The 13,565-nt window shown below is 38.6% G+C and overlaps 1 protein-coding gene and 1 long non-coding RNA gene across 6 annotated transcripts in view; one reads left to right on the forward strand and one right to left on the reverse strand.

Annotated features, from left to right (window-relative positions):
- Positions 1-13,565, forward strand: part of LOC116846193 — a 114,207-nt gene that overhangs the window by 55,364 nt on the left and 45,278 nt on the right. The gene's annotated exons all lie outside the window — the stretch shown is intronic.
- Positions 9,036-13,499, reverse strand: LOC116846194. The gene is made up of 2 exons (XR_004378434.1): positions 11,010-13,499; positions 9,036-9,471 (listed from the first exon to the last, which is right to left on the reverse strand). It is a non-coding gene; the product is annotated as an uncharacterized LOC116846194 (long non-coding RNA).

Raw genomic sequence — 13,565 nt, forward strand, 5'->3', positions numbered from 1 at the left:
ATATATATATATATATATATATATATATATATATATATATATATATATATATATATATATATATATATATGCATACGCCTCGGTGGATTTCGACGACGAGCCACGCTTCAGGGCAAAGGAAACTAAATTTTACTTTCCGGGGGGTTCGTGCTATTAGCTCCGACATTGCTTCCTGTTATCTTAAACCAGAGTATAATATTATTTCGGTGTCAGATGATTCATTAATGTGCTCGATGATATTATATGCCTCGTATAATATTTGTCTACACCGCGAGCACACGTTATCGGGGAGTAATTAGGAACGCGTACAGAGCTGTTGGACGTATATTTAGGAGTAATTTCGCGAGAGAGTTTAAAATGTTCCTGTGTAATAAGAGAGATGAAAATATATAGTGGCAATTAGCGGAACTGCAGGCCGCGCATCGAGCGCGCTTCAATTTGTGCTCTCTTAACGTTTCACCATGTTGCGCGTCCGTATCAATTCATATTTACGTAGTGAATTCAACGAGCAATGCGTGCAAACGATTTAACATTAGCAGACTTTCGCAATTACGGGAACAATGCATTGCACTTCCAAGCGGACGAGGCGCGTTAATTAGTCGGCGAGGCAAAAATTAGTATTGCGTCCGATGCGTTACGCTTCAACGAGCTGCCTGTTAATTCCGAACAAAGCTGTGCACCTCTCCTGATTGTGCCGTAGTCGCCATATATATATATATATATATATTGCGATTAATCCTACTTTCACTAGTCCATAAAAACGAAGCCGCGCTTCCGGACGGACATTGCGTGCGCATCGACGACTACGTCTCGCCTTTTTCCGCCTGCAACAAAACACGATCGTGAAAAAGAAAAGAAACAAGCAAAAAGGAAGACCGGCAAGAGGATCGCTTGCGTTATTAAGATACTTTAGAGAGTTAATTGGCAATCAACTCTCGGCAAAATGTACGTGTTTATCTCTCGCAACTTGTAGTTCATTCAAGAGTAATATCTCTCGAGTGACTTTTGTTCAGAACGCGCATAATTCGAAAAATTGCACTTGGCAGACACGACCAGAGTAGTGATATCATATAATCGGTGTATCAGTATCACTTTCATATTTAATGAGTTATACTTAATGTTCGACATGACATTTCTCGCGACACGACAATGACAATAATTGCATTGTCGCGAAGATTGGAGCGAAAACATTCTAACGTTCAAACCTCCGAGTCCTTTAAAAAGAGACGTGAGCTTGAATTACGGCGCTGACGTGTGCGTTCTCGTTCAATGTGATTTCTAATTGCCGGTTTGCACTCGAAATACCCGGCAGGAGGCGATGTAGCGCAGCTACACACAAATGTCGCGTGTTATGAGGCGAGAGATAGTTAATGACAATGACGAGACACGTGGCGATTAATCGTCCGATTCGTAGGCGCGAGAACACCCTGGTAGGGATTTTCCACGAGGAGCAACGTCGTCATGTCGGTTTCACGCGAACAATGTCCTCTGCGACTCGCGGTGCCCATTGCTATTTTGCAATTTGCTTTCGCGCGACGTGCGAGTGTGATGTTATTCGCCTATGACACAATGAACATACTGGCCTTCTGGGAGATCGCATTACGCTGTTGCACTTCTAATTAGTGGTGGCGTGCAAGAAGCGAAAGGGACGACGAAGAAAAAGACGCACACGAGTGTCCCCGAGTTGTATTGTTTTCGTATCTTCGTGTTGTCTGGCATTGCAGGCAGGCGAAAATAAATGAGAGAGACATTTCACGCAGTAACAATGTAATAGCGTACAACGGCTGTTTGGACTTTCGGTTTGCACTTCTTTTTACGTCTTTCGTGGCGTGTATGTGTGTGTGCGTGCACGCGTTCGTACATAAATTTAGACGTTAATTTTGTGCGAATTCTATACGCGGAAAAATACGCACTGCGTATTCATGTAAACATTGCTCGTGTTTCAAGTATCTTATAAGTTCCGCAAATCTGTCATGAATTTATAATGAGGATCAAAATACGTTCTGAATTCCAGCAAGTTTAGCATTTCAATCGAGAATATTAAAGAAAAACACAAATTCGGATTTGCTTACCACATGGAGTCGAAGCAGCTTTTGCTGTGATAAAATTCTACCCTGTGATAAAGAGAATAAATTCTTCTTTTGAGTACGCGATAATGAGCTTTTCTCAAATTTGTAGTTTTTAAATATATTTTTAAGTATGTTTTTAAATTTTAAGACTATTTTTGTTTTTATATTTGAAGACTATTATCAGAAACTATTCCTTTGGAACAAACTAATGGGTCAATTAATAGCTAGTTTATCTGGGAATGGGAAAAGAGCAATGTAACATCGTCTTAATTGGGAATAAAAGATAGTCCGAATATGAAAAAGGGATAGATTCACAGCGTACGTTTGTAACAAAAGACCGAAGAATAATTCGGCGCGTGCGTTTGACTTATTTCAAAAGCAACGAGATCTTCCCGCGAATAATTCTGTCTGGCAATTGCGCCGAAGAATCGCGACCGGACTCTTACAGGTTACACTTTCTTCGCTTCAAACTATTTCTTGAAGTATCTCACTGGTAGTTGAAGATAAAGTAACAAAAGTGAACTGAGCAGTTCACTTTTCCAGCGGCAGAAGAGTGATATCTTTCTGTGCGCTCAGAGAATCGAAGTCTCTCCCGTATCTGAGACGAGCTATAACCGAGCGTTCCTCGATCCATCGAATGAGTGTCTGAATGGAATGGTGAACGAGATTCGGATACGTCTGCAGTGAGATATATTCTCGCGCGGCGGTTAGCACCCAACCGGTAGCAAACAAACTGAAGGAGTATAATGGCACGTCATTGTTCTGCAACGCAACACAAGGTCGTGGACTCGTCATTGGATAATTGGACACTCGTGTTCTCGCACTACGTGTGTTACTTGTATCCATATCTGCGCGTGGCGCTGCCGCTCTGATGCAACCCTCGTCATGGCGTGATGGCTCGATGGAACGTTCCGACACGAGCGCACCGTGCACACGATTGCAAAAACCGACGAGCAGTGAGTGGCTGTGAAAGCCAGAAAAGAAACAACGGATAACCGCAAAACGGCTGCTCCTGGAATTAAATTGGGTGCAGCTGATAGCTGATCACATGTCGCTCGTGTCAGCGACACCGACATATAATTATCCGATAACGTGATAATCCGTCCGTCGCGAGGTCGGTCGAGCATACTCTTGATTATAATATAACGAAAGATATTTCCGGTGGGCGACGCGATAAGCCTCGACACGAAGTGTCGAAGCGTCGAGATAATACGCTCAATGTTTGATCCGCGCGTGCAAATGCAATTGATTTCGCGTTCGAAGACATATTCCGCCGGATTGCGTCGTTTTAAGCTTAATCTACAATGTGCTCTTTACTTCCTGTTTCTCGTTCTCTGTTTTTTCTAGCTTGAGGCTTGAGGTTTTGAATCAGAAAGAGATGAAAAGAAAGGAAGGAAGCAAAAAACACGTTTTAAATCGAGCTTAAAGCTTGATCTATAATGTGTTATTTGCTTCCCGTTACTTTTTCTTTATCTCTTTCTGACTCAAGCCTTAAACCTTAAATTAAAAAAAGACAGAAAACAAAAAACAGGAAGCAAAGAACACATTGTAGATCAGGCTTTAATGTGCATGCGCGGCTTTGAACTCGGATACTTTGGAGAGTCCTCTCTCTTTTTTTTTTAATAACGTATTATAGACGCGCGCTAAATTTTTGTTCCGCAATACGACAAAAGGATTAATTATCTATTTGCGACAGATCCAATTATTAACGTTCGAGTTAATAAATGATTCGAGTTAATAATATTAAACTCGAATAGACACGGCTCTCTCGCGAATATTATATGTTCTATTTTCATGCGTTGTAAGCACACGCATTTGTGCACCTAGAGAGATGTTCAACTGTGTACAGTACAGCGTTTGGAACATGTGTGTTTCAGAGTTAGCAAAACCGACCCACATACGGAGAAAACACCAACACCCAAAAAAAAGTATTCTATGTACAAATTTTCCTCTAACTCCATGTTCTAAAAGAAATATCTTACAGAAAGCATCTTTCATTAAAGAGAACCAGTCATCGTGCATTTATGAGATATTATTCTAATTGTGTTCCTCTATATCAAATATATTAATGTTCCTCTATATCAAATATATTAATTTGAAACACAATGCCGTCTTACGTGCAGTACGAGAGACGCGAAGAACTGTTGTTTTGCTGCGTACTGTCGTGTACGATTGGTTGAAACCAAGCGCCACGTTTAGAGCTTCCACCGTTAATTCACTGTCGACATTTCAATCAAATCGACATTGAAATCGTCAAACCGACGTCAGTTTGATATCGTTAATCAACGAGTCATTTTTCACTGGGTATATAGATGTCATAAACATGAAGTCTTAAATAGCTCAGTGGGAAAAGCGGTTGTCTGACAAACGGAAGAGAACCTGGGTTCGATCCCATCCGAGTCTGATGTTTTTCATCTCATATGGCATTAAAGTTGGATAACTACAGATACACACAAGCACCCCGGTCAAAGTTTTCTGATCTTTCTTTCGTGTGGATGTGATAAAATTTATTAAATCCGAAGAAATATTTTTGAGTTGAAATAATATATAAGAGAAAATTTAAATTAAAAAAACAAATAGATTTGCACTGTACATTCAATATGAAATTCCTCTATCTTTAAGAATTTTGTTTAAGATTATTTTTCTCTTGATTTCAAAGCAATCTTCTTGAGGCCATTTATAATATAAGAGTAAAATCCTTTAAGATTTAGAGAATTCCACTTCTGTTAAAAAAAATTTTTTTAAGTGAAGGTAATCGTTTGCCTAAATAGAATTGCCACAACAAAATATCAGTGTTACTTTTCGCATACTATAGTACACCACTCTGAAAGTGTGATGGTCTTCTTTGCTGTTTCCTTTTATACGTGTTGAGTCCATACGTCAGCGATGTATGACGTAGCCAAACCCTATGGATCTCTGTATCGTATATTCGGTCAAATTATGATTTCTGAATTTTTCATTTACCAACGGGTAGTGTCCATACTTTTTTTATACGAGACAGAAAAGATTTAAGCCTGACGGACGCCTGAAATTAATTAAAAAAACAGTTTTTACTTTCTACTAATTACTCCACCTTTTTATTCGTTTTTTCATGGCTTAAGCTTGTCGATGAATAGCCTTAAGAATTAGGAAATCGACCATGCTTGATTTCTTAAAGGATTTCGCAAAATTTTAGAACTATCTATATCTTTTAAGTCACGTATCGAATTTTCATTTTCAGTTTTCTCGAAACGTATCTCATGTGGGTTGAGTCGCTCTTACATAATTACGGCAATTTGTTCCGCAAACCACAACAGTGAAACAGCAATATCCCTTTGATCGAAGTAACTGAATATGGTAACTGAAACATAATAACTAAACATTATGTATTATGACAACTATTTAGATGGGCATACAATAACAGCAAATTTTAATGCCGTATCTATTTGATATCACTTAAATGTCCTCTCTAATTATAAAATATAAGATGTTCCAAAACAACTTACGAAGCTCTCATAAAGATATAGTATGGATTGAGTGAATACAAAACTTCTATATCCTATTTTATGATATTCGCAATAATTATCGAGATATTAATTAAAGAAGATTTATAAGATGATCACGATTAATTATTAGTTAAAAAAGATTGGTGGATCGCCGCTTGCGATAATATATTAATGTTATCTAATTAATAACAAAAAACCACAGATGTCTATATTAAACTAGATTGTTAACATGTCATCATGGGATAGCATGGCTTGCGTCTGATAGAGTTTCCAGTGTATGCGAGAAAATGGCCGCAACCACCACATATTTTCACTATGTAGTTAGTCATAAAATTCTTTTATTGAATTGAGCAGAGCAAATAATGTCCTTCTTAAATACCATCTTCTTTTTTATTACAACATTTTTTGTTGCAACAAGATGCTAGCATTTTTGGTTTTACAACAGCAATTTAATGGCCACGCTGATTCACACTGTACGTTGTAAAGATATTCACACAAGTGACACATGTCACACACACAAGACCGCCGCCATTTTCTTGCATACAACCGGGAACTTTATGTGACGCAAGTCCGAAGCCCTGGTTAGTAATCTAGTTTAGTATAGACATCTGTGCAAAAAATCTATAAAGTTAGGAAAAAGATACCCAGCAAACACAGATATATAACAGTTACATTGCCGTAATGAAACGGAATGTAACATGCAATATAACATGTATATAGTAGGTTATATAGATGTTCGTTGTAATTTCCTACTCACACGTGTTACAGTTATATAACGTGAATATAACTTAAAAGTAACATGTAACTAAAAAGTTATATAAAAGTTATATGTTATTTGTTAGCAAATTAACACATATTTTTTTGTTGAATTCCAACGATTTATTCATTAGTATGGTTCAGATAAGTGATAATGTATGATTATTTTGTCTAAATAATTAAAAAAAAAACTGACATTTTATATTCCGTATTATTTCAATTATTCGTGAAACTCGCGTGGTTTCGATCCTATGTCAGGCGGGCACCCATTTTTAGATCATGTTGTTCAATGCTTAACTTCAATGATCGTCAGGGAACTGGTGATGCTGATGCGCCGTAACGATATCTCTCTCTTGATAGATAATATTTACAATATATTCTTATATCGTTCAAAAAATGTTATGACACATTTGTTGGTAAATGTTTGACACGACAATCACAATATGATTAATATTGATACAATGTTGTATCAGTAATCAAATTTTAACCTACAACTCGCAAAAGAGAGAGAATATTCCTTCTTTCTCTCTCACAATACTTTGACAGAGTAAGGTTATGATTAGACTCTTTGTAAGAACTCTAGTTTTACAATATCGTTATAGCGATCCTTGCATATATTAAAATATCACATTTTATATACGAGAAACACCTAAAATATAATTTTACATTTGTGTATAAAAATATTGCACAACTGAAATTTAATGCAAACATTAGACTTCTTATATAACATGTTATATTAAAGTTATGTTGCTGTTATATTGTTGATGTAACTTAACCAGTAAATAACATAATAACATAACAGTTTTATAATATAGTTATATCGCAGTTATAAAGGAAATTAAGTAACCTCAATATTAATAATGTATAACAGCAGTTATATTACATGTTACTCCTGTGTTATATCACAGTTATGTTCTGTGTTTGCTGGGTAGAGGCCTTTTTTGTTCAGTTTGACCTAATGCACACGACAGTAGATGTCGCCACTATAGCTCATCTATCATATTTCGCGTAGTCATTCACAAATTTTCCTTAATTAACATCTGAATAATTATTGCGAATATCGCAAAATGGTACAAGACTTTTATGTTTACTTTAATTCGTACTACACGAGAGCTTTAAACATTATTCTGGGTCACCCTGTATAGTAATTTTCTCCGTGCACCGTTAATTTTACGGCGGTTGCTATTACTATCTGCCGAATTTCCGATACCAACCTGCCACCAGCCTCCAGTATTGATTTAGTATTGGATTACAGTCGAATGATATCTCGGCTGCGGTATTGGCGATCGCTTCTTGGCCGAACACCCCCACGAGCATACATCAGTCAGTACCGAACTCTCGCGTAGCGCTCGATGCTGAGTTGTGTTGAGTTGTGTTGCTCCAGGTCTCGCGCACTTTATCGCTGCTACCGACCACGGATGTTCGAAATTTCGTTTGACGAACACGACGTGGCATAGAACTGTCATCGTGTCTCGAGATAGTAAGCGCGTGTAATTGCCCCTCCGCGATGAAAGCAAAAGGAGCAGAGTGCGTTAGACTTTCATAAACTTGGAGCACCTGTTCAAACGTGGCACTCGACCGGGGAACTTTCGGTGCAGTTGGCTGGCTGACTGACTGACTGGCACTCGTGCACTTGCAATCGAGCGTTACGGTTCTCGGTTAAGTCGGCTAACGTGGATTTAGTAGTCGAACGGAAACAGCGCGCCGCAGCGGCTGGGCAAATACGAAGGCGGTCGGCGCGCTCCTTCGACATTTCAGCCAATAAAGGGACCATTACAGCGTTTTAGAGAGAGTGACGCAACGATGTTTTCCCTACTAGCATTGCCAAACGAACTAGAAAATAGCGCGACTGTCGGTTCCTCGCCGATAAAGTACGATCGATAGGAAACGTTCGCTATCACTTCCTATCGGAGAAAAGTTGCCGTCGCGTTAGACGAAAGCTCCCGTTCTCTTCATCAGCCTCTTTCTCCTCCTGAAACTTGGTAAATGCAAGGCGGAGAAACTCGAAATTACATAATAATATAATGCGAAATATATAAGCAAAGCAGAATAAAACTTGAGAATAAGACAAAGGCTCTTATTCTGTGAAAACTCTCTTTTATCGATAAAAATGTTTCTGAATGTAGCTGAATGTAAGCCTTTTGATTGGCTTTCAGTCACATTAAGTTCCTTAAGTGGTATGCTCGCGGAGAAGTTTCGCGGAAAAATATTAAATTCCTTCTGATTTACTGAAACTATTGTGTTTTCTTGAATCCATAGCAAGTACAAATTACTTACATTTTTCATTCTATTTTTCTTCAATGAAAATTATAATAAGGAGAAAAGAAATCTAGATATATATATTTATTAAAAGAAAAAGAAAATCCCGCCGTGGGAGGACGCGCATTCATTTTGAATCATCACTGAATTCATCATGACACTCTTATCGATAAGAGGGAATTCAGAATAAAGATTGAAAATTCAAAACTTAGGAAGTTAATGCTGCCTTGGTGATCACTTGTTCCACATTGTCCGTTAATCCTTTCGCTTTCAATTTTACTTTTCAAAGATACAATTTTTTTTACTCTACTTTATTAAATACGTCAATATAATGTAGTTTCAGAAAAAAAATTAAAAGTTTTATATTTAGCGCTAGAGGGATAGGATCGAGACACTGATGTCCTACTGAGGTTTTTGGGAGGGCATATTGGTCACAATGGTGATAAGTAAAGTGATGGCTGGTGTGTTCTATGTGTGTTCCGAATGCGAAAAAGCTTTATTCAATATTACTGAATATTAATAATAATATTGAAATTATTGGATATTAATAATAATATTGTGGGGAAAACATATATATGATAGCGAAAGAGTTCATTAGATTTATTCTCGATTTCGTTATCGACATGATACATTTGGCGACTGTGCATTAAGACGACCGTTCATTAAGGCCTTAGGCCACTTTGACGCTTCCAAAAGAGCATGTTTTCGGCAATTTTTTATAAATAAACAGTGAAGTAAAATAAAAATCTAATTTAATATTATGAATATATAAGTGCTCGAGTATACAAAAAAAATTTTTTAGATTTCTAAGGTACAAAATGGCGGCGTAGGAGTTGTCCACTTTTGTGCGTTTTTTAAAAAGGCTTTCCGCGGCACGCAGCAGAAGTCGTCGGCATCTGAACCTGGAATAAGTCACAACATTTTTTCATAATCTACATTAAAGGACCCCGCACAAACTTTATGGAAATTGAATTTCGGTCGAATTGGCTGAAGATTTGATATGTTGTAGATCTTGTCGTCCTGATAAAAAGTCTCCACAGGTACGACCCCTTACAATGAACCGTTTGACCTCTACGAGGCGTCATTTTTTAAAACAGGCTAATACTACAATATCTTATTTTCAACGGGTACAATGCATTCCTACATCATTATTTGTACTTTCTATGTATTTTTTTAAGTAAAAAGTTATAAGGATAAAAAAGAAAGCTATATTGACTAGGTTGCTTCTTACAAGTCAGAATGCTTGATTATTGTGAGTCCCCTCGCCTTTCATAAATCAGGGTGCTTGATTATTGTGAATTCCCTTGCCTCTCATAAAATTGGGATGCTTGATTATTATATTATTGCATATAGCATTATTTCCACTAATCAGTTTTACCATAACACGAGGTATTAATGCGCTGTCGCATATAAAACATGGAATTAGATTTCTTTTGATCATGATGAAAGAAAAAAAATTTTGTATTACGAGATTTAATAGAAAAATAAGTTTTTATTAAAAAATTATTTTCTTAGAAGGAAGAAATATTTAATTGATAAGAATTAATAGTATGAGTAGTTGTGAAAACAACTGATTTAAAGAGTAGCTTTGAAAAGAACTAATAAGTCGCAGAAGTTCAGGTACGATCTCGGGACGCACGCAAAGATTCGCTGCGTGCAGGTCGGGTATTCGCTGAAATGAGAAAGCAATATCGACTGGCGCACGGCCTGCTCAATATAAATAAATCGTGCAGCGGTTCTTCGCGTACGCCTTATGATTGTGTCCATTTCTTTTCTCGCTCTAGACATGAAATAACACAGCATTGACTTAAATCTCTAAAATCAAGTTATTGACTTCGATATCGTTATAACTTTTTTGTAAGAAGCGATAAAGTCAATAATATCTTTATAACTTTTTACTTAAAAAAATACATAGAAAGTACAAATAATGATGTAGGAATGCACCGTACCCGTTGAAAATAAGGTACTGTAGTATTAGTCCGTTTAGAAAAATGACGCCTCGTAGAGGTCAAACGGTTCATTCGTACCTGTGGAGACATTTTATCAGGATGACAAGATCTACAACATATCAAATCTTCAGCCAATTCGATCGAAATTCAATTTCCATAAGGTTTGTGCAAAGTCCTTTACTAGAGAAGTACTTACGGATATGTCAAAAAATTTATTTTTATAAAAATGGTGAGCATTTGAAAACGCCATATTAAGCAAAATAATTTGTAGAAAAATATCTGCAAGTTTGAAAATTTTAATGTATCAAAAAATCCATATGTACTTCTTTAGATAATTTAGTTTTAAAGATTCTGTCAAAAAATTTCAAGTGAAACGGTTGAATATTATTTAAGTTATGCTGCGTGCCGATTTGAAAAATGTCGTTTTGAGAAAAACGCGTTTAAAGTTTTATGTTACTATATTTTAATAGAAAAAGAAATTCAAAATATACCTTTATTCCGCAATTCCATCATCATATAGCTGCCCTTCCAGATTGGTATTAGCCTCGTCCTTCTTTTTCCTAGTCAATGTAGAAGCTTTTCGAGCGGTTTTAGTAGTCTCTGTCATACTGCGTTTCGCGGAATATATGCGGCTTGACGCAAAAATTATAGCAGTTATTGCCAATTTTCATAAGCATGGAACCTAGCACTTCCATTACTTTCATAAAATTTCTAAGTCCATGGTTGAAAGTTAGTACAACGACCTCAGCTGCTGTCTACTAATAACTCTAACATCAGCAATGTCTACTAATAACTTGCCGCTCGATGTAGATTTTAGAGCTAAGGACCAAAGAATTAAGTTAAAGCACTCGTTATTACTTTGAATATATTCACCTAAGCAACGAGTTAATAAATCATCACTGCTTAAATCCGTATATATCGGTTTAATAGCGTCCTAAGCAGCTTGAGCGTTGAGAAAGGCGCTTCACACAATCGGCTCTAATCCAGCTTTACAAATTTCAGTGTTGGGTCAAGTCGTATATTGTTTTTAAGATTATAAAGAACATTTTAAACTCAAAAAATTCGATTTTTTGAAAATGCTAAGATGCCCTAAGGCCTTAACATATCCCGCGGACTTGATTAATGACATCCTTGAGATGTCACTCACGTTGTGAGAAGGAGGGGGGGGGGGATATTTCATTAATCAGTATTCGCGCGTAATTTGGCTTTCCGCGACCTCACACGCTACGATACACCGCTGCGAGGTGTGTGTTTGCAGTGTTTGACGGTCGAACCGACATTTCCGTGTGCATCCGTAAAACGCGGCGCACGCATAATCGCTCATTAATGCAAATTCGCCGCGATTGAGAGCACAAATGTGGGCGCACGCGGCAAAACAATGGAGGCTGACCGTGAACGAACGAACGAGCGAGCGAGCGGACGGACGAGCGAACGAACGAATGAATCGATATCCGCGAGTGTCATTCCGTCATCGACATTCGCGTTGAATTCAATTGAACAACATACGTCGGCCACTCCCGCTCGCGTGATTTTATTGCACATATGCATCGCGCGCGCGCGCGGCACATCGTTTCCAACCGTAATAAGAACGATTCCGCATTGGCCCTATACATACGATCGGACTTGATCGGCGCTGTATTAACCGGCGCACGGTAGCCGTGTCGTTTAATAATAGAGATGATGCACTTAACGAGTTCACCCGTCCGTCGCTTTCTGCACTTTTTCACCTCGTCGTGACGGCGCGTTCACTCTTTTTTATAAACACACTTGACGATGTACATTGGAGAAGTTTCGCTCGAATGTACCGGCTCGGCGCAATTAAACGGATAATTAAATCAGTACGCGCTAGCGCACTCGCGCGACAATATCTCGAAATCTGACTACACATCACAATGTCACAGGTCACAGGTTTTACGTAGGTTGCTGCTCGCTGTAGAGCGCGAATCGTGTTCGCGATCGGATTTCGCGAAGTGCATCGTTTTTGTGCGACATTAAACACGCGCCTTTGTCTGGTCTCTCTTCAAGGGACGTCGCGAGCGACGTGCTCCAGTCGCAGTTGCGTTTCGGTAGAAGACGCTCTCTCGTGTCTGAGAAATTTGACGAGACAGCCGACGCGAGTCTCGTTGTTATCGAGAATAATCAAAAAAGTGGCACCGATCATTTTTCCGGCCGAACTAAGCGCAACTTTGCCGAAGCGCTACGCTATCACAGAATATCACGGCGTTTTCCATGCCTGTCGAAATCTAGGCGACTTTATCTCACGCCGATATCTCACTGCAGGCTGCATTGCGCCAGCTCGCGAATATCGGCTCGCAAAAAACGTAGCACCGTTGGAGCGAACTGGTTTTCCCGCTGCGTCCTAGCGCCCGCGCTCCGCGGTCACGAAGACGTCGCGGTGGACGTTGGAGTTAGTGGAGCATACAGTCGAGCGCGCTGGCGTATCCGGCGGGGCACTATGAAGAGCCGCGGCTAACTGCGCCCAACAATGAGCCACTAGGGAGGAACAGGTGAGGCCACGCTCCGCTGATCCGCCATCCATCGCACTCGCGAGGCCGATGTTTCTGTTTTTTCTCTCTCTCTCAGAGACGCTCGGTCAAGCACCCTCCGCGCGAGAGTGTAAATTTGCCGACGAAGCAGCACACGGATATGCAATATGACTCCCGTCATATGTAAGTCCATAAGGATGCCACAGAGAGAGAGAGAGAGAGAGAGAGAGAGAGAGAGAGAGAGAGGGTTAAGTCTTGGGATAAAATCCTTTTAGGCACACAAAATAGTAGGAGTACAGTATATAAATAAAAATATAATGAAAAAGAAAACAATATATTGTAGCAAATATAACGCATTATGTTATAAAATGGAAAGATAGAAAAAAAGAGAACAAATGCTAATTAATAATCAAAATAAAAAAGAAAATTGAAGCACGCATTAAAAAAGCGATGAAAAACTCAGGTATGATCATATTGATAATAAGGAAACAGGAAAGAGAGAGAGAGAGAGAGAGAGAGAGAGAGAGAGAGAGAGAGAGAGAGAGAGAGAGAGAGAGAGAG

The sequence above is a fragment of the Odontomachus brunneus genome, unplaced genomic scaffold, assembly GCF_010583005.1.
Source record: "Odontomachus brunneus isolate Ranch 3 - 2012 unplaced genomic scaffold, Obru_v1 Obru_scaffold_061, whole genome shotgun sequence".
Lineage (NCBI taxonomy): Eukaryota > Metazoa > Arthropoda > Insecta > Hymenoptera > Formicidae > Odontomachus > Odontomachus brunneus.